This window comes from Dromiciops gliroides, chromosome 1, assembly GCF_019393635.1.
Source record: "Dromiciops gliroides isolate mDroGli1 chromosome 1, mDroGli1.pri, whole genome shotgun sequence".
Taxonomy (NCBI): Eukaryota; Metazoa; Chordata; class Mammalia; order Microbiotheria; family Microbiotheriidae; genus Dromiciops; species Dromiciops gliroides.
The window spans coordinates 215,029,644-215,053,389 of NC_057861.1; the positions used below are offsets into that span (position 1 = coordinate 215,029,644).

The following is a 23,746-nucleotide window of genomic DNA, read 5'->3' on the forward strand; positions in this document are numbered from 1 at the left end:
TATGTAACTGTAGACAAATCATTCATTCTTAGTTTTTTCATCTATATGTTAGTGATAATAATACTTTCATTACCTAATAAAAACGACACATATAGCACAAGAAGACTCTGAGGTAAGATTTAATAGCTTTTTACAAATGGGGAAACTGAGGTCCAGAAAGTTAAGTGGCTTGCCCATGATCACACAGCTACTCGGATTCAGGGGCAGCATTTGAACTCATGTCACCCTTCACTTGAAGCATAGCACTATTTCTACCTAATTGGACTTTTCACATTATAGGTAAAATGATTAGAATTGTTGTTTAGGGGGCGGCTAGGTGGCACAGTGGATAAAGCACCGGCCCTGGATTCAGGAGTACCTAAGTTCAAATCCGGCCTCAGACACTTAACACTTAACTAGCTGTGTGACCCTGGGCAAGTCACTTAACCCCAATTGCCTCACTAAAAAAAAAAAAAAGCCAACAGAATATTAAACTAAGATGACTGAGAAAATACCTGATACAGTCATGAAGGATATGTCAATTATGACTCTATAAACGATACATCAAACTGCAGATTTATGTTAAGATATAATTACTACTAGATGACTCAGCATTGGGCCTGCCACTTCTAACTCTATCATGTCACTAAAACTTTCAAACAACCTCAAATCAAGAGAACACCTGAGCCTATAGATTAAATTATAAAGCAAAATTAGAATGGCAACAAGGTCTTAAATTGTAACCAGCTCATTAACATTGAGATTCTGTTCACTGTAACTCAGCTCCACCAGATTTGAACATGCACAGCATGTAGGCTACCTAAATAGTTTCCAAGAAAGTTAACCACAAGAAAATCACCAAGACTCACTAAAGCACATATCATGCAATATGGCATTACCACTGCTTGCTGACAATTGCCACATAGAGATTATTGTAGAAATGCCATAACTCCTGTGGAGCTGTCTTTGCTTGCAGTTTTTGACTTGAACTGGCAGATGTGTTACAAACAGTAGTATACAGTCATTTACTGGGGTATAGACTACAGAAACCCTAAGTATGGAAATGGCATAAGGTCACAGATTCGCCTTTTAAGCTACTGTCATTCATGTGTGTAGTGATATTTTTGAATACTATGAAGACAACATGCTATTTTTATTCAGAGGGTATGGTAACATTAGCACCATTCATGCTGCACTAAAGTTGTGATTATAGTTATTTGAGAAATGATATCTCTTAATGGGACACATCTCAGAATATATAACTATGATTTGTATAGCATTTTAAAGTTTGTAAAGTACTTTACATAAATACTTTCATTTGGGCCTCATAGCAACCCTGAAATGTAGGTGTTAATATTATTCCTATTTTTAGGGATGAGGAAACAGAGACTCAGAGAGTTGAAGTGACTTGCCTATGGCCACACAGATAGTAAGTATCTACATCAGAATTTGAATCCAGATCTTCCTAGTAACAAGTCCAGCATTCTATCTATTGCACCACCTGGTTTACTCTAAACGCTTATGCCTGAGTAAATACATGGATTTCTACCTTTTCTTTATCTTTATGGATTCTACCAAGGCTATTCAAGTTCAGTATGTCTATTGATTTTAGTAGTTTAACACTTGGATCCATCCATGAGGAACAAAAAAAGCAAAATGGGAACAGTTTTACTACATGAAAAATATTCACAGAAAAAATACCAAATGATTCTAAGTCTTCTGTGTGATACCAGGACTTTTTAAGGGTTGATTAATTATAACATGCTCCCCATCTTTCTGTATGTGCTTTTCAAAGTATATGCTTATTCTCTTCTCATTTGAGTTCAGCTGTTTCACATAAAGGACAATAAGATAAATGGGAGATTCATATATATATATATGTGTGTATGTATGTATATGTATATGTGTGTGTAATTTGATTATAATAAGGATATCAGCCAAAATGAAGATCCATCTATTTCTGAATCATTTAAATAATTAACATTTTAATTTTGAAATTAAATAATCTAATTCATTTTCTTCTACCAAATCAATTTAAAGGACTTTTTAAGCCCTTTATGAATTAAAAAAATGGCTTTTAACCTATTTCTACAAGTAAATTCATACAAGTAACAAAGTTACTATAGTGTATTATTTTTATGATCTCAGAAGAATTTACATAATCCTTTATTTTTGAAAGATTTATGATGTTGCAACCATTAAAAAGTGGTATAAAGTTTTAATTCACTTTATAGTCATGCTACTATGCAAATGGATTGCTTTTTTGGAGAGGCCTTAGAATTATGGAAGGGGTGTAAGGAGTCTGCTGAATATTCTCAGAGTCATCTTCTTCAGGCCTAAGGTCAATGAAAGAAAATAAATGATGTTTGTTTTGTTTTGTTTTGTTTTGGCTTTTCAGAGAAACAGATGCCTGCAAGAAAATAATATACCCACCAGTTAAGTAAGCTGCTTCATCTGTCATTTTTATGAAAGGATGTCATGGTTGGACTGAGCAAAATTGCCTACAAAAACATTTTGGAAAAAAAATCAGGTAACTGTTTCCCTGTTAGAGCCAACTAAAATTAATGTTTATTGTAATGGGGCATTTGGCATTAAGGGTAAGAAGGAATATGAGAAAATCCAAATTTACCAAAAAAGCTTTGTGAATTATCAATTGTGTTTTTTTAAAGTACTTAAAACCTAACAAATGCTTCAGTGCAATCAGTATTTAGTATACTAGTTAAATTAATGAAAAAATTAGAAAGTAACAGATGTGAAACAATGCAAGGCATAAATTCCTTCACACTTCTGATTAATTATGCTTAAGTCTTGGTCTGTCAAACACTCTAGTTATTGAGAATAAAAGCAAAGGGGGTGGTGGGAAGGGGAGGACTGTAACTGTTCCTTTTCCATAAGAGTGCATTAAGCTCTAATTGGGGGAAGATTTGTTTTCTGACAATTTCACTAGAAAGGGGAGGGGAGAAAGGTTTCTTTAAAGACATTCTGACACAGGCATAAAAAAGGACCCAACTGTGTGTGTTGGGAAACATGTCCAAATGATCCTCTCTTTGAGCTTTCCCCCTCTTTCAACCAAATGTCAGCCCCCTTTTGAAAAGATATTGTCCTGAGCTAAAACCCTTGTGAAAGGCAACAGATGTTGCTAAGATTGTACCCAGTCTGTCCTCTGTCCTGTTTCATTTCTAAAAGGGTAAAGAAAAAGAGGGAGAGAGAAAGATGAAAACTTGCTTTAAATCACTGGACCATTTTGTACTTCAGCAAATCTGTTTGCACATGCTCGACTGGCCCAGCAGAAAGGGCTGAGCCCTTCACATTCAGTCTGAGGTCAGTCTTAATGCTCTGTTCAGTGGTCCTCACTCTTTTCACATGAAGCAGCTGCCTCTGATTGCCAGAACAAATTGAGGTGATTCAGGCCACCAGCCGGGCAGGAGTACAACTTCCATTCACCAGAAAAGGAGGGAAAGGCTCAAAACAGACCAACTGGGGCTGCCCACAATAAACCGTAGGATTAGATTTGATACACTCAATATTAAGACATGCTCCTGATAAAAAGTAGGCTGTAATGACATAACAAACTACAAGATAGTTATACCAATGAGAAGTTGGGAGGATGGAAGAATGACACTTAAGCATTTATTAAGTTACACCTAATTATCTAATGCCCTTATCAATCATGTAGCACCTGGGTAATTCCCACTTATACCCTGGTTCCCAAATTCCAGCTATATAACATGCTCCTTGGGTATACAATGAAGATAGAATGGATAGAAATATTTATAAAGAAAAAAAAAAGACTGATTATATTGGAAGTAAACTTGCTAAATGGTGGGTTAGGCAAAGCTTGCCATATTGTCTTCCATTTTAACCTTTAAAATATATTCAGGATTTTATAATGATATATGCTGTATATAATTCCTTATGTATATTCATACATATATAGTCTAATTATTGTTGAAAGTGATTTTTCTGCATAAAAGGAGGGATTAAAGAGGAAAGAGCATATACTGCTACAAATCACATTACTAGCCTGGATTAGTGCCTCTGAGCCTCCTTTAAAAATGATTGAGACAAAGCATTCTATAAGAGGAAACACTCCAGGTATTTGCTATTTACTTTTTAAAAGACTCATTTAATTTCTAATCTACTAATTAAGATAGAAACACAGACTAGGTGTTCATGAAAAATATGATGATGATGTTCCTTCTTTCAGGATTTAGTAAAGCTCCTGAAATCCCTACCATTACTCTCAAGTTTCTTAGCTAACAGTATCTACTTCAGGGGTAAAGTTCAGGCTAGCTATACTCTTGAGGTGAGGGTGAGAAAAATTTATCCACTAATACATTAAGCCACAGTATTAGTGCCTTACAGCTTTGTAAATAAAATCTCTTTGATCCTTTCCAAAAGAAAGCAAATTTTGTCCTAGTCATTTCACCATATTGCTCCACCAACCTCCTCCCTGCATAGTCCCGATGTTAGACAAAGAAAAAACCAAAGTCTCCAAGCCTAAGAAAATAGGTTTATTGAGAGAGGGATCCTGTCTCACAATAAAGCTGGTCTCAATTCTAGGACCCAGACCTCGAGCCTCTGGAAGGAGGGATATTTATACCCACATAGTCCTCAAGATTAAAGCAGTATAAATGCTATTCTTTCTGCAGCAAGCAAATATATAGTCGTGTCTTCTCATCTATTTGTCCTCCATATTATCTTTGCTAAGTTACATAGCTCATAACTTACAGACTTGCAATGTTATATCTCACATTGTTGAAGTAGAAAACCCATCAAAAAATTTTGGAGCAGTCATCTTGGGCCTGACTATTACACATTTTATGCCATTCTTAAGTCATTTGGTCAACTTTGAATGTCTTAATCAGTGTTTTGTTTTACTTCTTATTCTACCAATACTGATTGGTACATAGCAACTCCAGAGTAACTATTTTGGGAATTTGACCTTTACCCTGATTAGTCCAGCCTAACCACAAACTTTAAAGGTTTAAGGGAGAATGATTTAATGTATGAGAAGGCAAAGCATTTACAGTCTATCTTGTATTAGAGGAAAGACTGATGCAAGCGTTTACAATCTGTAAAGAAGTAAATTATATATGTCTATAAAGTAAATCACACACACACACACACACACACACACGTACATAATGGGAAAAATCTCACAATGGAAATGACAATTGCCAGTGCAACAGCTTGGATTTCAGAGTACAAATTGGCCGGCATAATGTCATTGATGAAATAATTAATAGAACCCAGAATAATGGAATGAAAATAAAATAAAGGAAAGGTTAAGGAAACACATTTATTTTCAAAGTGAGAGATTAGCAATTAGAAGTAAGATGGTTGCATAAATGGCTTTGGGGGAAATTATCTAAGTCATTTGATTGAGAGTACTGGATAGTCACAGTGACAATACAGATACCCAATGCAACAATGTTCAATGTATGTGTATCACTGTACAAATTTACATTTGGGATTAACAGTTTTATGAAGATTTTTAAAATTACAATAAAGTTCAAGAAATTTTGACTCAGTGAATGAACTGTAGAAAAATATTCATATGGAAGACACAAATATAGTTTTTCATGCTAATTAACTACTTCTGTTTGACTGCTAGGAAAAAGTAGAACAACCTGATTTTGAACCTGATGTGTTCTTGACTTGAATAAGTCAATGGTAAAATATATTTCTTACTTTGAAAGTTTATTAGCATTTTGGAGGGCTTTCCTGCCTTTTGTTAAATGGGGTTCTCATTAAATTTAATTAATGGTTGGACAGTGGGAGAACTGTAGATGATTCTTTTTCCTGTTACCAATTTAGAAGCATCTCTTTGGCATAACAAGTTTTTTCTTGCTTCAGTGGACAGTAGGTGTTACCAAGGATCCTAGGCACTCCAGTTGTTAATAGTTTCTAAGTGACATTTTAAAAAGATCTAGTTTTCTTCTGAGCCCTTCAGCCATTCCATCCTGTTGTATCTTTAATACTGACCTCTTAACTTTTTCTTCAGAGAACTCTCTTATCTGTGATTTTATATCTCAGCTCTAAAACACTTCTCACTTCATTACCTTCTGAGTTGTCTTTCCTTGTGTTTGACTCATGGTATACAACAAACTGCCATTAAAAAAAAAAATCCAGTGACCTTGGCGCAGAAAGGCATTTTGTACCTTAGTTTTTAAAAGCTGATGTACTGCTGACAGGTCACAAAATTTATGACTTCAAAATAAAATTAGTATCAATACATTTGTTTTCAAAGATACTATTAAAGATATTACACATAGCAGTTTTCTACTGCTTACAAGTCAATTCAGTCACATCATAATTTAAGAGATGGGGTAGTGCTTCTAGAGATTGTTACTTATTAGCTTTAGGGTATTCGTATTTTCCTAACTTTGTTCTCATAGTGTTCTGTTCTGTACCAGATTGCCACCACTCTAATTCAAGGCCTCATTAGGCTCTCACCTAGACTATTGCAATAGCCTCTTAATTGGTTTCACTGAATCTAGTCTGTCCCCACTCCATTTCTTTTTCTTCAAAGCAGTCAAGTGATTTTTCCTAAACTACAGTTCTCACCTTGTAACCTCCCTCCCCTCTTTCATTCCCCATCTCCATTGGCTACTTCTAGGATCAGATAGAAACTCCTGAGTTTGAACTCTCCCCAGTGCTTGTAATATACTCAGTCTTTAGCTGTACTTCTCGGTATCTCTGTCTTCTTTCACACCTCAGCTCCTGTTATTTACAACATGAGGCATTTATTGTTTGCTTTTGTGAGTGACTCCTTTCTCCAACAATATTATTCTGAAAAATTAGATCTTTCAAGAGAATTCTTAAGGTAATCCTTTGCCAAATAATTTTTTCCATTACATCAACAAAACATTCAATAAACTTTTATTAGGTACCCACTCTGAGATCATATGATTTATTATATCTAAAGGACTTTGAAAACTTTGATGGGTTAAATATATGTTTCCCATTATTATTTGTGTTATTTTATTTCATATAGATCAGGTGAGAAAACCCTACACCTTTATAAATGGAGATCAGTACGTGTTCTACAACTTGTAATTTTAGAAAATTGTCTAAAAGCTGAGAAGTTAAATGACCAGCCCAAGGTCATGCAGTAGTAAGTGTCAGAAGTGAGACTTAAACCCACGTCATTCTGACTTCAAGGCTTGTACTCTATCCACTCATTACTCCATGCTGCCTTTAATCATCTTTATCACCGCACTCTTGTCCTCCTCATATATAATAATTATCATCATAAGGTGCTGAAAGATATATTAAAAAAATAAGAAATAAAATTCCCAGGGACCTCACAATCTCTCAGGGAAAATTGCACACACAAATAACTAATACACAATAAATATGTTTGTATAAGATGAAATAATTGTATGAGAGGATAATGTACTATGCACATTCCCTGGCTACAAATATAATTTCCAATTGGAAAATAAGGAAGCTTCATGGAAGATGTGGACTATGATTTGACTCAAGTCAGAGAGGGTTTCCACAATTTCAGGGGATGTTGAAAGAAGTCAAATTATAGTCATAGAATCTCAGAGTTGGAAGGGCCCACACAACCTCTTCCTGAGTAGGAATATACTCCATAAGAACAATTGATCATTAGTTTTTTGGGCTCTACATGAAGACTTTCAATAATGTAAGTGTCTAGTAATTCAGAGCTGAAAGGGACCTAAGTAACCACTAAAACCAATCTATACCTAAAAAATAATCCTCACTATGATAGACTCAACAAGTGATTAACTTCTGCACAAATGACACTAATGAGGAAGAATCCACCACTTCCTGTGGCTCCCTAATCTATTGTTGAATAGTTGTAATATTTTAGAAGTTTTCCTGGCCTTAAGCCCAATTTTTCTTTCCAACTTCTACCTGTTTTTCCCTACTTCTATCCTTAAGGGCCAAGCTGAACAAACCTGGAGCCATTATATAGTCTTTCAAATACTTCAAAACAGCCATTTTATTCCACCTGAGACTTCACTTCTCTAGGCCAAAATTCCAAAGGTTCTTCAATAAATTATTATAGACACAAGCTCAAGAGCCCTCAGTATTCCAGTTTCCATCCTCTAGATGTTCTTCAGTTTATCAATATCCTTCCTAAATTATGGCATCTAAAACTGAATAGAGCAGGCTATGTCTGCCAGACCAAGGCAGAGTACAGTGGGACTATCACTTCCTTATTCCTCCTATAAGCCATTACTCCCTTACACATACCAAAATCATATTTGCTTTTTTTGATTTATATATCATGTGGTTGACATATTGTGAGTTTGCAGTCCACTAAAATGCCTGGTTCTTTCTTAGACAAACTACTGTCTAGCCATGTTTTCCCCATCTTGTATTTGTAAAGAAAGGTTTTTTTAATCCAATTATAGAATCCATGTCTGTGGAGCAATGAGAAATCCAGTTTGACAAGAACAGAGAAAACATGAAGGAAAGTAGTGATAAAGCCTACAAAAGGAAATTGGGACCAGATTATAGAGTATTTTGAGCATAAAGTATAAGGAGTTGAAATTTTACCTGGTACCCTTAGGGAAGTATTAAGTAATGGAATGATATGATCAGAATTCCTCATGAGAAAGGTGAATGTAATCTCCCTTTTAAATATACACCAGAAAGGAGAAGCAGAAAGACTGTTCAGGAGATATTGCAAAAGTTCCTGTGAAAGATAAGGAATTCTTCAGTGGGATTGTAAAGAAAAGAGGGGATTTACATGAAAAAGTATTATGGAGGATACGCTAAACCAAGAATCTCAGTACATTGGAACTAGCCTACTTCTCTTTGCTATATTGAAAGCTCAAATCTCTTCAAGATGCAAATATTATTAGTAATCATCATGATGATTAGATGACTCAGATTGTGAATTTAATTACCCTGTTCCTGATAGCCCTAATGGCCTTATATGAAATATGATTTTGGAAAATTGATTTCTTACAGTAGTGTGGATTTTTGGTAACTAATGAAGTTGAATCTAAAGTAGATGCTAAAGAGAGTCATTCATGTGTATGAAAAGTTGCCATCACAAGAGAATGAACAGCCAAAGCCATTTGGCATGGATGAAATACAGAGTCACCAGCTGGCCTTGAGGGAAGGAAAGTTTACAGATATAGTTGAAGCATCATTTTAAGATGTGCAAAACACAGTTGTATAAGCAGGGCCATTTCTCAAGAAACAGATGACCTCTCGTCAATAAAACCAGACACTAATGTATTAATCATTCATATCCATCTTCAGAGCGGCATTAAAGCATTAACCATATTTTCAACCTGTGGAACTCTAGGCCACAGAATGTGATTGAGAGAAAATGATCCTAAAGATAATTAGACATTCATATGAGTAAGAGTAGCATCTGCAGTTACAGTACACTAGCTAAGATAAAATTACAACAGCTATCAATCTTCATGCTTCAGGGCATAAGCTGCTCACCAGATGGGGTCAGGAAGAAATTCTCCCCCATGGTATAGTATTGTGAAATTAGGTGTATTATGGGAGGTTTATTCCTCTCAGTGAAACATCTGGCATTGGCCACCAGACTAGATATACCCTCTGTCTGTTCCAGAATGGCAATTTCTATTTTTCTGACAAAAATATGACAGTCCAATTAGAATAATAAAACTTAAAAAAAAATAAACCTTGTTAGAATTCTGATATTATCACAGTAAGCCAAAGGAAAAGTACTTTTAAACTTTCCTAAGACATAGACTTCCCAATTTAGGGGTGGGGGCTATTAAAGGTGAATGTGATTTATGGTAACAAAAACAAATAGAAATGCAAATATCCTAGAATGTTGGAATTTCAGGATTAGCTAAGAGACTAGTGAGAGAGTACTAGAGAGAATGAGAGAGAAAGAGACTAGACAGAGATTAGCTAAGAGACTAGACCAACTTCTGTCTGAAAGAAAATTCACTTTACAAAATACCTAGCAAGTGATTATCCAGCCTTTGCATGAAGAACTCCAATTAAAGGAAATGTACCATTCAAATTTCAAAATGCAACACTTTTTGAGAACTCTAATTGTTAGGAAGTTTTTGTTGGTGTTTTTTTTTTTCCTTACAGGAAACTCTACTACTTTGCAATGTCCACGCATTTTTCCTGATTCTGATTTTGCAGCCAAACTGAGAAAGGATATTCCCTTTTCCCCATGGCAGACCTTCAGATCTTGAAGGCAATTATAATGTTCCTTTTACGTTTTCTTTTTTCTATGTTAAATGTGAAAGTAGAAATAAAATGCAATTTAAATATGACCAAAGAAAAGCAGAAGTTGAAAGTACCATAATCCCCTAAGTCAATGCAAAGAACCCTGGGTAAGTTGGTTTGGAGACAAAACCAAAAATATTTCCATATTCAGAAATTTTTTATAGATTAAATTGAGTCAATCAAAAATAATATTTTGTTGAAGAGATAATGCTCAAGATTGAAGTCACTATTTCATTCCCCACTGTCCTATAACTACCATCAATCACATCTCCTTATATAACATCCAGACTGAGCAGTATAAAGAATCATAGCTTCTGGAGGTTTTTCTACCTCTGTTCCTACCTTCATGCTACTTCATTATGTGTACATGCATATGGTTATAGGATCTTCAGTGGCTCCCTATTGCCCACCTATTCAAAGTGCAGACCTCCTTGGCTGGCATCAAAAGCCTTCCGTGCTGTGGCACCACATTTCCTTTCAAGTTTTATTTTCTAAGATCTATAGCTTTCTCTGTAATGTAACAAACCCTCTGCTTTCCAGACACAAATAGGAAAATATTTTTTTGTTCTTTGAACACATACAACACTGCCCTGTACTCATGCTCTTCCCTCTACTTGCAATGTTCCTCCTTTTATTTTACTCTTGAAGTCCTCCCTATGCACTAAAACCCAACTCAAATGCTTAAGTTTCTGATCCATTCCCATTATTCTTAACAACTTGCTGTTACTCAGATTGTCTGTAATACTTTATTTTTCATTCCTTTAATGTTTGAGTATTGAATATTGCTTTGTGTTATAGCTACACATGTATTTTTCAGACAATAGGCTTATATAAATATTTGTTGAAATTAATTAAATTACAAAATTTAAGTGCCAGTAGGAATGTTTGGTTCACTTGCCCAAACCTGAGATTCTTATTTTTTAAAGTATTTAATTGAGTAGAATTGATTAGAATATGGCTTTGCAAAGTGTGAAGTTGTCTAGCCAGGCTTATGAATTAGAAGCCAGATGGCTACTGACTAACTCTAAGTTCAGCCATGCCCCTTCTAATCCTTTAAAAACAAAATGTATGTTCTAAGGAGTTAAAGCAGAAGAAAATTTGGAGGAAGGTAATCTTAGTTGAAAAGAGAGCCAGCTATGTGAGAACTCATTTATTTCATTAAAGGAATCATCTTTAGTTATGAAGGAGAAAGGATTTCTTTCCCTCCCTTCTCCCCATCATTAGCCATGATATCTTATATAGGAGCTAGGGGCAGCTAGGTGGCACAGTAGATACAGTGTTGGGCCTGAAATCAGAAAGACTCATCTTTGTGAGTTCAAATCTAGCTTCAGATAATTTACAAGCTATGTGATCCTGGTCAAGTCACTATAGCCCTGTTTGCCTTAGTGTCCTTATTTGTAAAATGAGCTAGAGAAGGAAGTAGCAAGCCACTCCAGTTTCTTTAGAAGAAAACCCCCAGTGGGGTCACAGAGTCAGACATGACAGAAACAATTGAGCAAAAACAAAAATGCAGCAGGAGACACCCAACCCCTCAGAGTACTATGCATGCAGTGAGGGGATACATAACAGAGGAGTTTAGTGGATTAAGAGGAAGATACCTCTAGTGTTAGGGAATTAAGCTCAAGAAGCCCACCTGAGTAACCTTCCTAGCCCAGAGAGAGCTCCCTGAAGACTCCATAAGAAGAGAAAACAGATCAGGGTTCTGAATTATCAGAGGTGTGAATTCCTTAGAATACATGTTATGTTCTATATGTGTGCCTACTCTTGATACTGAGAGTATACCCTTGTTTGGGTGGGGAGGAAGAATTATGTATTTAGTTCTTAAATACCTTCTCAGTGGAATCATGGGATGACAAATTTAGAGCTAGAAAGGGGCCTTAGGAGCCAATTAACTGCCTCAGTGGATGAAGTATTACACATTGGAATTTAAATCTTGCTATTACCACTTACTAGCCATGTGAACTTGGTCAAGTCAACTTTCCCTGGCTTCAGTTTCTTCAGCTATAAAATGTGGAGGTTGATCTCAATGGCCTCTAAAGCATTTACCAACTAAAAAACCTATGATCTTCTCATTATACTTATTGGGAAATTAAGGTCCAAAGAGGATAAGTAATTTACCAGAGCTAGTAAGTCCCCATGACCTTGCTTTTAGCTAAGTGTGCCCTTTTGTCAGAACATGTGAGCTATAGATTTAAGGAGTATGGACCCACAGAGTACCTTTATCACGGGGATAGTCCCTTCTGGGTTTCCAGCTCATAGGTGCAAGTTGGAGTGAGACCAGAGAGAGAACTACATATCTTATTAGCTAGTCCACACAAACTACCAGACTAGTATCCCCTGGTCTGCTACTTCTGTTGTAGAATGGACTTGTTGGTGGACTTGGTTAAGTTTGTGTATCATAATTAAAGCTTTATAGAATTAATGATATACTTAATTTAATGAAACCTCCTTACCTAAGAATTTCTGGTTGTGTAGCCCATCAATGAAAAACTTAGAAGTCAATAATGTGCCTTCTTCCCTTATACAGTAGTAGTCTAGAGACCTGGCTGAGGCCACAAAGCAGGAAGCTGTCCTGATTGCCAGGCCATTGTGCTTTGTACTAACCCATAGTACACCAGACTGAAAGCATGAATGTCATTATGCTTTCTAGCCTTCTGGCCATTAATCATTGTGCTCATTGTTATTGCTTATACCTTTTGTGATGTCTGTGCTATTATTATAAAAGAAAGAATTTCAGGTTCATAGAATCATAGAGTTACAAAGCAGATTTTAGAAATCATCCCGCTGAACACCTTCATTTTACTTGTGAGAAAACAGAAACTCAGAAAGTTTTTGTACATTGCTTATTAGTGGCAACAGTAGAGAGACTGACCCAAATTCAGCCCAAAAGTCAGTGTAATCTTGTTGTCCTCAGGACAACCACCAAGAAACATTTTAATCTATGTATGCCTATAGTTATAAAAATGCATTACAATTTTAAAAGTCTTTACAGAACTGTAGCCACTTGACACTGTCTTTCTCTGCATGTCTCTTTTTCTATGTGTCTGTGTTTCTTTTTTCTATGTGCATGTTTCTCCTTGGCTTTCTGTCTCTGCTCTTCACAGTCTGTTTCTTTTTGTTCCTGTTTCTCCCTCTATGCTCTTCTTCTCCCTTTCTATCCCATCCCTTTTTAGTTCATTGTTTTTTCCTTAACTCGCCACAGAGTTTATATTGATACTTGAATTTTTTTTTAAGTTGTGCTTTATATTTTCAATTTCAGGTAAACAAACGAATTGATATTTTGCTTTCCTTTAAAATAATAATAAAATTATTTTTTCTTTTGTATTAACATAATCTTCAACTAAATGGTTATGTGTGTTTCTCTTCTGAAGAAAACACTTCCTCACATTTTTAAATTTATAATCATATTATGTATCTAATATATTTACACATGTATTCATTTGAACAAACTGTAAAACCACAAAGAAAAAACGATGTATGGACCTGGTGCTTAACTCAACTATAACATTGCTCTATTTTTTTTTTGGTCTCATCTAAAAAGTAATAAGTTAAAGGAGGGGAAACCTCTTTTTACTTTTATGATATTTTCCATTTTGTCTAGTGATACATTGAATTTGAAAGTTTGCTAAGTTCTGGTGAAATTGTTATAGGTAAAATGTTTTTGAGGGCCTGAAAGATATTTTGAAATAGCAGAAAGACTTGTGTGGTGTGTATACAGGAACATCATAATTTATCTAGAATACTTGGGAAATGAAATATTCCACAAAAGCATATAAGCAAATTTTCTAGGTAAGTGAGGTCTGATCCTTAAGTGCTAAATTTTTTTAAATTTTTTTTTTTGGCAAGGAAATCTTTATGTGAACAAATGTAAAAGCATATTCTAAATGTTTATTATGTATGAAGCACTATACTACTAACTGGGATTACATGTAGAAAAAACAAATCAGTTTCCACTCACAAAGAGCTCACATTCTAACATCAAAGATAACAGATGCAGGACGATTCTACTGTATATCAGATATAAAGGTCTAGTGGTTTTTAGGATATAGGGGCAAACCAGATGGTAAAGTATCTAATTCAAAGTCATTTCCATGGGAAAAAATCAAACAAGCAAACATATCTGTTTCTGATATATCACACATTGTCCTGCTTTTATAGGATTATAAATTTGATTTAGATGGAACCTTAGGGGTCATCTGGTCCTATTCCCTTCATTTAAAGAAGAGGAAATTGAGTCCTGGAGAAATTGTCACTTTTACTTATCCAAGATCATACAGATTAAATAGCAGAGTAGGGCTTGAACCGAGGTCTGGCTCTAAACTAAACCTTCTTTCCTCTCTCCAATATTGCCTTCTCCCTTAACCAAAGAATACTGAATATAATGTGTTTTTTAAATTATTGGGGCTAGGCAGTGTTTTAAAAAATAATTTACTAATATTTTATTAGTAAACATATTCATGGCTATTTATATAATAATGGCTATTGCACCTGTTTTGGCAGTAAGCATTTATTATTAATTAGTATCAAATATTAGTAAAGAAATGACATTAACACAAACAGGAAGAAAGCACCCTGGCCATGTTTTCTCTCAGAGAGTACATGGCCTCAAGAAGAGTTTAGAATCCCTACATTACCTACTCTTCCCTAAGAGGAGAGCAAGCACCTAGAGACAGCAATCTTGTCCAAGAGCTTGAGTCAAGATGGGAACAACCTCTTGTTCAAGGCTTTTATCCTCTTTTGATAGAGGCCAGTCACTAGAGCTGATGCTAGTTGGCTAGCATCATTCGATTGATTGGCATGACCTGAGGGTGTTCCAAATTAAAATGATCTCTACAAATGACATCTGGGGGAAGTGTGCAAAAAGACTTTCCCCAAAGGTGCTCAAGGCAAAGTCTATTATCTAGGTGGGGTTTAATCCCAATAGTCCTTCAGTGAATTGGACAAAAGAATCTATCTTCACTCCAACTGTACACCTGGTGCTGGCCCTGACCAAGATTAAAACTTCCTGGGGGCAGCTAGGTAGTGCAGTGAATAAAGCACCAGCTCTGAATTCAGGAGGACCTGAGTTCAAATCCAACTTCAGACACTTGACACTTACTAGCTGTGTGACCCTGGGTAAGTCACTTAACCTTCATTGCCTTGCAAAAAAAAAGTAGAAAATAAAACTTCCTCCTAAGAATTCTGCGGTGAGGGTAAGAAAGCAATTAAGCTAATCTCTGGGACTCCCCAAGAAATCCATGATTAATTTTTTTTTGTCTCACAATAATACAACCTTTTTTCCATTACTCAAGAAACTTAACTTTTCCAACCCTCAGTTTACTTAGTCCCTTACAAGGAATGCGCTAATACTGCAACTCACAGGGTTGGTTTTTTTAGAAAGCACTGTGTAAAATTTAAAAAGGATGTAAAGGAATGTGAGTTATTATTGTTAATGTTATTATTAGTCTTATTTATGTCCATTTGCTGATTTTATTTTTCTGTGGGCCTCTAAAGGAGATTACTAAACTGGTAAAAATTCTGAGAAAAATAGGAGGCCATAATCTATAATAATCTATATATAAGCAATCAGTAGTTTTGTGGCAGCCATTCCCATGATGTTTAGGCCTTCTCTGTTTACTTTTTTTTTTTTAAACTGAGGCAATTGGGGTTAAGTGACTTGCCCAAGGTCACACAGCTAGTAAGTGTTAAGTGTCTGAGGCCGGATTTGAACTCAGGTACTCCTGAATCCAGGGCCGGTGCTCTATCCACTGCACCACCTAGCTGCCCCTCTGTTAACTTTTTGATCTAGGCTATGTTTGGCTGTGGTTTAGATCAGGCATTGGCTGTGCAGGCCAAGCTGCTTGTTTTTGTAGTTTCTGTGAGCTAAAATTTTTAATATATTTTAAATACAGTAAAACTTTATTTAATTCAAAATACAAATGCCATTCTTAGCTTATGAGCCCTACAAAACCAGTCAGTAGACTGGATTTGGTCCTTGCGCTATTGTTTCTCTGGTTTAGATGGCTAAGGTACTTGGTGTCTGAAATCTGAATAAATCAAGTTGTTTTATATTCGAAGCTTCATCTGAATGGACTATTTGATACAAATTATGAAGTACCTCAAAATAACAGCTTAAATAGTTGTGAAGAACACAAATTTGATAGTTAATTGAGTGGGGTTTTTTTACTTCTATGTATATTTTAATTTTAATTAATTCTATCTTATGAAGTTGCAAATGCATTATTTAATTCTGCATGATTTATAGCAGCCATCTACTTCTTTCCAGGGCAAAGAGAGAAATCTCATTCAGCCACCATAGGCTTCATGGAGACATCTCACTTTGCATATCACAGAGACATCAGAATGAGCAGTCTTAAAACTCCAGTGATAGGAAATGTAGGATAAAGGAAGATAGAAAGCACACCCTTAATGGGGAAAAAAAAAAGTTTCCTAAAGTTAAGGGTAGATATAGTTATAATTCAGACATACCTTTATATCTGGCCTACAGATTTTTATCTGTCAAAATTCACATATTGCATCTGAAGATCTAGGTAATTCAGTGAATAGGGGAAAGAACAAAAGAAAAAGAAAAATTAATTTAATTCATTGAAAAAAAATCCAACTATTTGTCATGTCAACAAATATGCCCATCATGGAGTTTGTTCTATAACATCCCTATGGTATGTATATATTGTCACTAAGAAACTGGGTCTGAAAATATTCCTCTTTCAAAGAATTAATTCACACACACAACCCAATCAAACTTTAAGTAAAAATGTTTATTATTTAGCACACAGAGGTATGGCCAGAAAAAGAAGTCTAAACTTCAACTGCTGGGGAGGAACAGATTTATGGAATGTTCCTCCCTGTACAAAGGAGAAGGTGATAGTTTTATAGAGAAGAGAAGGGGGTAGGGGGAGAGACTTAGGACTGAAAAGTTACAGCTGTTTGAGGAATGATGTTGCTAGCTATTTGGGGAGTGGGATACATGAATAATAAAAATTCCACATTTCTAAGTAGAGATTACTGTCACTACCTGGTCCCCTAATCACATAACAAACATGACTAGCTCCCAACTAAGTTCATGCTATAAATTTCAAGGTGCCCAACTTTCTGGGTGTCCACGACATGTCCCCTTTGTTATCTGCTTGACTAACCACTATCTGGTTAATTAACTACTTAACTTTTCCAAAGAAATTAATCTCTAATTAACCCCAGCAAGTTGATCAACCATATTTCTCCATGCTTGAAGTGTCCTCCTCAGGGCCAGAGTATCTCTAACTGGGCCCAGGTCTACTAGGCTGCTACTACAATACTTCTTTGTTTAATATGGTCATCAGGTGTTCTTTTAAAATATCTAAGTGCTCTCTCAGTCTTTACTTGAAGACCTAGAGTTAAAGGGAACTCATTCATTCTAAGGCAGCTGATTTCCCCCTTTTGGACAGTTCTAATTTTTAGGAATTTTTTTCTTTTATCAAACTTAAATTTGCCTCTTTGAACTTGCACTCCTTTCTCCTAGGTCTGCTCCTTGAAGTCAAGAACTATAATATTTTTCAATTTTTTAACCCCTGAGTTTAGAATGATGTCAGACACATAATAGGTGCTTAATGAAGGTTTCTTACTGAATATATTAGCAACATTATTGTGGAACATTGCTGGTTAGGGGCATGTTACACTGGACATGCTCATACCAGTCTGAGGAGTGTGTATGTTTGTTTCTATGAGTGTGTGTTAGTGAGGAGAATAAAAAAGGTGTATATTGTTCTGCAGCATATATATATATATATATATTCAACTAATATTGGGTGTTGAACATAGGTATTTTGTTAGTTGATTTGCTGTTAAAACTCTAAGTCACTTCAGTAAGAACAGGAATTGTGTTTGAAATGTGGGGTAGAGGCAGAGGGTTGATCTCTGAGAATCCCTGGTACTTTGCCATTGTATTCTTGTCCTTCATAGTAGATGGAAGTAAGCTGCACCTCCCATCCCTGTACACCCTTCTCAGTACTATGTGAGATTCTTCAAGGCAGGAGTTACTCTGTTTTTGTCTCTGTGTCTCTGGGGCCTAGCCTAAGGCTGTCACATTTCAGAGGGTACTTTTAAGAGAGATTTTAATAGATGCTTGGATTGAATTCCAGTGATCTTTGAATGACACCATGGCCAAAGGAGACACCCTTACTAAAAAAAAGAAAGAGTAAAATTGACCTCTGTTTCAGAAAGGATAACATTGGCTCCCAAGGAGAGTGTATTTTTCCTGTGTGAAAGCATAATAAAGTTAGGTTAGTAGCACACCTAAAGGTAATTGAGTAGCAACCTTATAGAGACAGCCTTAAAGGGAGAAAGGAGGTACTAGCTCTGACACCTTTAGATAAGAGCCAAAGGTGATAAATAATGGTTGCATCAAGAGGGGAATTCTCAGGTATTCTGTGTCCCTCACAATGCCTTTCAGACAGGATATTGATTCTATAGTACAGATTTACTTCCCTCAATCAGGAATTCCACTCAAGTCCCCAGATACACAGTCAACAGGCTTGTGTAGACCAAGCACATGAGAAAACCACACAGGAAAAAGACCTATGACTGAAGATACAGTATCCCTGAATATGAGTTCTGTTAGCAGAGGCAGTATATAGACCCTTCATTAGAGCAGTTCCTTCTGTTCTGTGGGATCTAGACCAGCAGAAGATAGGTAGGATGATGTGAGTCAGCTTCATGGCTATAGTCCTGCCAGAGCTACTTCTTTGGTAGCCCTTTTAACTAAGTTATGTGAGCATTCTGTATGAAAATTTAGGATCACAGTGGGTTCTGTTTTGTTTTTACACCAGAAAAACTATTTAGGGATGGGGTGGAGGGAGTGTCCCTGGACCATTCTCCCCTCTTCCACACTATTTTCCATACACAAACTAGTTTCATTATCTATGAGTTGTGGAGTAGCCTAAATGAGAAGCCTGAGTCAATTTCTATCACTTTGGGAAAGCCCTATAATAATAAGTGACCCTAGGCAGGATTTAGGAGCACATTCTTAATAGCCTTGCTTGAGGCATTTCCTTCCTTTCTAATCAGGGTACAGTGGCAGCCAGTATGATGAGAACCAGCATGATTCCCCCTTAATACTAGTGCTTCTCCTCTGAGATCACTCCCAATTTATCCTGTTTATATCACATTTGTCTGCAGCTTTCCCCCATTATACTGTTAACTCCTTGATATCAGGGAGTGTTTTTGTTTTCCTTTGTACCCCAGAGTACAGTGCTGAATTTGGAGTCAAGGGACCAGGATTTGAATCTCAGTTCTTCTGTTTGTTACAATGTGCCACATCTCTTCTCTGGACCTCATAAATCTGCCCTGAAAAATAGAGGAATTGGAATAGATTATCCCTAAGGCCTTTCTAGCTTGAAATTTGATCACAACAAAGTGTCACTTTAATGCTCTCCTCAAAACTCTGAAAAGTCAGCAGTGCAAATATGATTATTTCTGTTTTTAAAGATAAGGAAACTGAAACTCAAGGAGATTATGACTTGTCCACCCATACAAGTAACAGAATCCAGATTGGAACTCAAGTCTTCTGACTCTAAGACTAATGACCTTTCCATTACACCACACTGAAGGGAGGGTTGTAGCAGTAGTTTATGATCACTATCAGGATGGCAGAAGGAAAGTGATGCTGGGAGTTTGGTGGTGGGTGTGGGCATCCAGGGCACTAAACAGAACTTCAGGGCTCCCCTTTCATTTTTTCTTAGTGCTAAGAGCAGACACACTAGCATTAATAGCTACCTCTTACTGCTATTGCTGTTCCCTGGACCATTTTTCACTAGGTATATCTAAAGTTTTGACTAGGACCAATTAAAGTCAGGCATTACAGAATTTTAAAGAAAGAGATGTTCAAGATAGAGAGCTCAACCGTGGCCTTAATTCTTGTACCATTGTGGAATCCAATATTTATTTCTTCTTTCCTTCTCCATGCCATTTTCCCCCTCTTCTTTAAGCAGTCTCCAATAAGCACAGTAAATAGAAATCTCTACTGAACATGTCCAAAATTGAACTCTTAATTATTTTGCTTTCCCAATAGTAATCATTTCTATCTCATTTGTACATTTGTATCTCATTTGAATCCCAGCTATCCCATTTAATAGGTATGGGACTTAACTTTAACTTCTCTGCATCTAAGTTTCCTCGTATGTAAAATGAGGATGATATAATACAAGTATTGTAAGCCTCAACAGATTATTATATTATTCAAAATAATCTGTATCAGTTATTATATATGTATAGAAAATAACCTATATCAGCTATTATTATAATATCATCTCTTTATATAATTGGGTAGATTTCCTCCCTTCCTTCTACCTCCTCCTGCCTTATTTTACAGATCTAAAAAGCTAAAGAAACTAGATCTACTAAATTGTTAGATTACCTAATATGAAGGATTACAAAATTCATCTTGAGTATGGCAAAAAAAATTCATGTTGTCATAGTTGTTAAAGGAACATTTTGTTAATTTAGTGTTATTTGCTCGGGAATAGAGATTGACCATATGACTTTTAAATATTCTATGTACTTTTACCTATTCCCCAATTCCTTTTTTCTCATATATTTCAAAAATACATGATTGTTTTTTTAAAAAAGCTGAATATCTTGTCTACCCAATACTTACACTGTTATATAATAAATCTATAAAAAGAGTTTCAAAAAAACAGTAGATGAATAACATGCTGAGATATTTCATCTAAAATGTAGACTACCCTGATAAAAAATTCTTAAGAGCTAAAAAGGGGTCATTGAAACAGATTTTTTTCCCTCCAAATTGAATACTCTCTTCTATACTTTCTCCAGGCTTGAACAAGATAAATATTTTTGCTTAATCTAAAAGAAAAATTTGGTAATATTCTCAATTTAATTTAAAAAAAAACCCATTCACTCTATTATTTTTGCTGGTCACGTTTCCACAATTCATTATCTACTTAAGTAGAAAATGATATTTTCATATTTGTATAAAGCATTTTATAATCTTATTTCATTATTAGTATCATCAATGAAATACCAAGGCTCAGAAAGTAGACCCTTTCACTAATATGTGAGAAATTAATTTCCAGATTTTTACCTTGGATATATTGCCTGAATGTATTATGTAAATGAACACATGCTCATATCTGGGGCCTACAAGAAAATAAACCAGGGTCTAAATCCATAATGAGATCTTGTGTTGGTAGAAAAAGAATATTTATCTTTAAACATACATTTAAAACACTCATTTTCACTCTTTTAACCCTTCTATCTGGTACCAATTCCAAATTTCATTTATTATTTTTTAAAAGTTATAGATTCTAATTGGCCATGGTTACAGCACTGACTTGTATGGAATGCCTGATGTCCACACTCCAGTTACAAAAAAAGGCCAAAATTCTAAACAGAAGTGATATGTGATGGTGGTTAGTTGGGTGAGGGGGAATTACTTCTCAATATAAATAGCAGTGCCACTTTAATGCTTTTACAAAGTAATGATTGTGATTGGTTCTTGGGTCTGTTCTTATACCAAGTATTTCTTCCAGGAAGTGCCATTGAGTATGTCATCAGGACAAACATGACAGAGGAAGTACATCTGATAATGGGTATTTGCAACCCTTTACTTAGTATCTGAATTTGAAACATCAAATTTGTCAAAATCACATGAACAGTGAAAAAAAAAAAACACTTTCAAGATTTATCATCTTTGATAGGGCAGTGTCCTCTTCTAAAGTGCGCACTTTTGCCCCACCCAGTGGCCACCTCCAAAACTAGCCAATTTCCTTGTTTTTAGGAGAAATGCTCCAATATGTTGGAGAGGATTGCTGCTAAAAACAGAACAAAGGCAGAAGCTGTCCCCCGTGGCTAATGTTAGTCTATTAGTCTATCATTACCATCCGTGACACTGCCATCTGTCGTGTGCTGTAGGGCAAATTTGTGTAATGCCAGCAACTTCAACACCACCAGCAGATGCTTCATCATGAAACAGGGTCTATGAAGTAAAAAGCACATCTAAAACACAAGAAAGAGGAGACACATATTCAAGTTAATAAGAAAAGATTTGTGGTGTAAAGGGAAAGAGCAAAGTAGAGTGTTGGGAAAAGCAGTAGACTAATAATAATAAAAACTAACACATATGCTATTTCACTGGATTCTCACGGCAAACCTGTGAAGCAGGTGCCATTATAATTGCCATTTTACAGATGAAGAAATTGAGTGTGAGAGCAATGAGATAACTTGTCTAGGGTCACATAGAATAAGCGTATGAGGTATTCCTATCTTTTAGTTCTACACATTATCTATTGTGCCACCAGGAATTATGAAAATATAGTTGTCTATTCAGTCATATCTCCAGTCTACCCATGTGAACCTTAAGCACTCTAAATATCAGTTTATGCATCTGTGAAAAGGGGAGAGTACTGGACCTGAATATATGTTGTGAATATCATATGGCACAATATACATGAAATTCTTTGAAAAGGTTAAAAGCCTACATAATTGCAAATCAATGCCACATTCTTCACTTCTCTTCATCTCAAGCACAAAAATCAGTGGAAAGCAATACATGAATATTAAAATTACCCTGCCTTGGGAGAGGAATTTATAGAACTCATTTTATAATATTTAATTTTAGGAAACTATTTTAATGGATGTTTAAGTTAACAGTCCTTTGGATGTGGGGATGAAAGTGAAGAGTCAAGGATAACACCTAGGCAGTAAGCCTAGGTGACTGGGAAGATGGTTGTGTCCTTGACAATTCTTATATAAATGATTGCTTAATTTTTAAAAATCAGTCTTACAGGGCAGCTAGATGTCGCAGTGGATAGAGTACTGGCCCTGGATTCAGGAGGACCTGAGTTCAAATCCAGCCTCAGACACTTAATACTTACTAGCTGTGTGACCCTTGGCAAGTCACTTAACCCCAATTGCCTCACTAAAAAAAAAAAAAGTCAGTCTTACAATTTAGTTTTCTCAAAGGAAAACAGCCCCCAAGTTAACTTCCAAGTCCTTTTTTTTTTTAACCTTTGTAACATTTCTCACATATACCCTGGTTTTTTTTCCCCCTCTGAAACTGCCACCACCATGTGGCAACTCTTCATAATCTCATGCCTGGACTATTCTAATAGCCTTCTAGGCTGTTCTCTCCTGACTGCAATCCATCCACCACTCAGCTGTCAAATGTGCCTTCCTAAAGCACAAGTCTGACTACATTACCTCCCTATTCAATAAATTCCAGTGGTTCCCTTTTAACTCCAGCATCAGATATAAAATCCTCTGTTCTACTTTGAAGTCCTTCAAAACCTGATCCCATCCTACATTTCCAGTCTTCATATGCCTTACTCTCCACCATATACTCTACAATGAACCTATAGAATGCATTGCTTAATTTAAATTTTTATAAAGCTGTGGGCTACTGATAGATCTTCCAAACCCACAAAAATAGGAAGATTATAGCAAGACTGGTACAAACTATTACTATATTCACTTGCACAATATAAAATTTTTAAAGAGCCATGAGTCAAAACACATAGAATATTTCTGTTGTTCATATGGGGAAAATAGGTTCTTGACT

The 23,746-nt window shown here is 35.7% G+C and overlaps 1 long non-coding RNA gene across 1 annotated transcript in view; it reads left to right on the forward strand.

Annotated features, from left to right (window-relative positions):
• The window catches only part of LOC122726215, a 57,592-nt gene that overhangs the window by 12,897 nt on the left and 20,949 nt on the right, over nt 1–23,746 (forward strand). Inside the window, exon 2 of the long non-coding RNA XR_006352783.1 lies at nt 2,378–2,509. This is a non-coding gene — a long non-coding RNA (uncharacterized LOC122726215). The remainder of the gene's footprint in view (nt 1–2,377; nt 2,510–23,746) is intronic.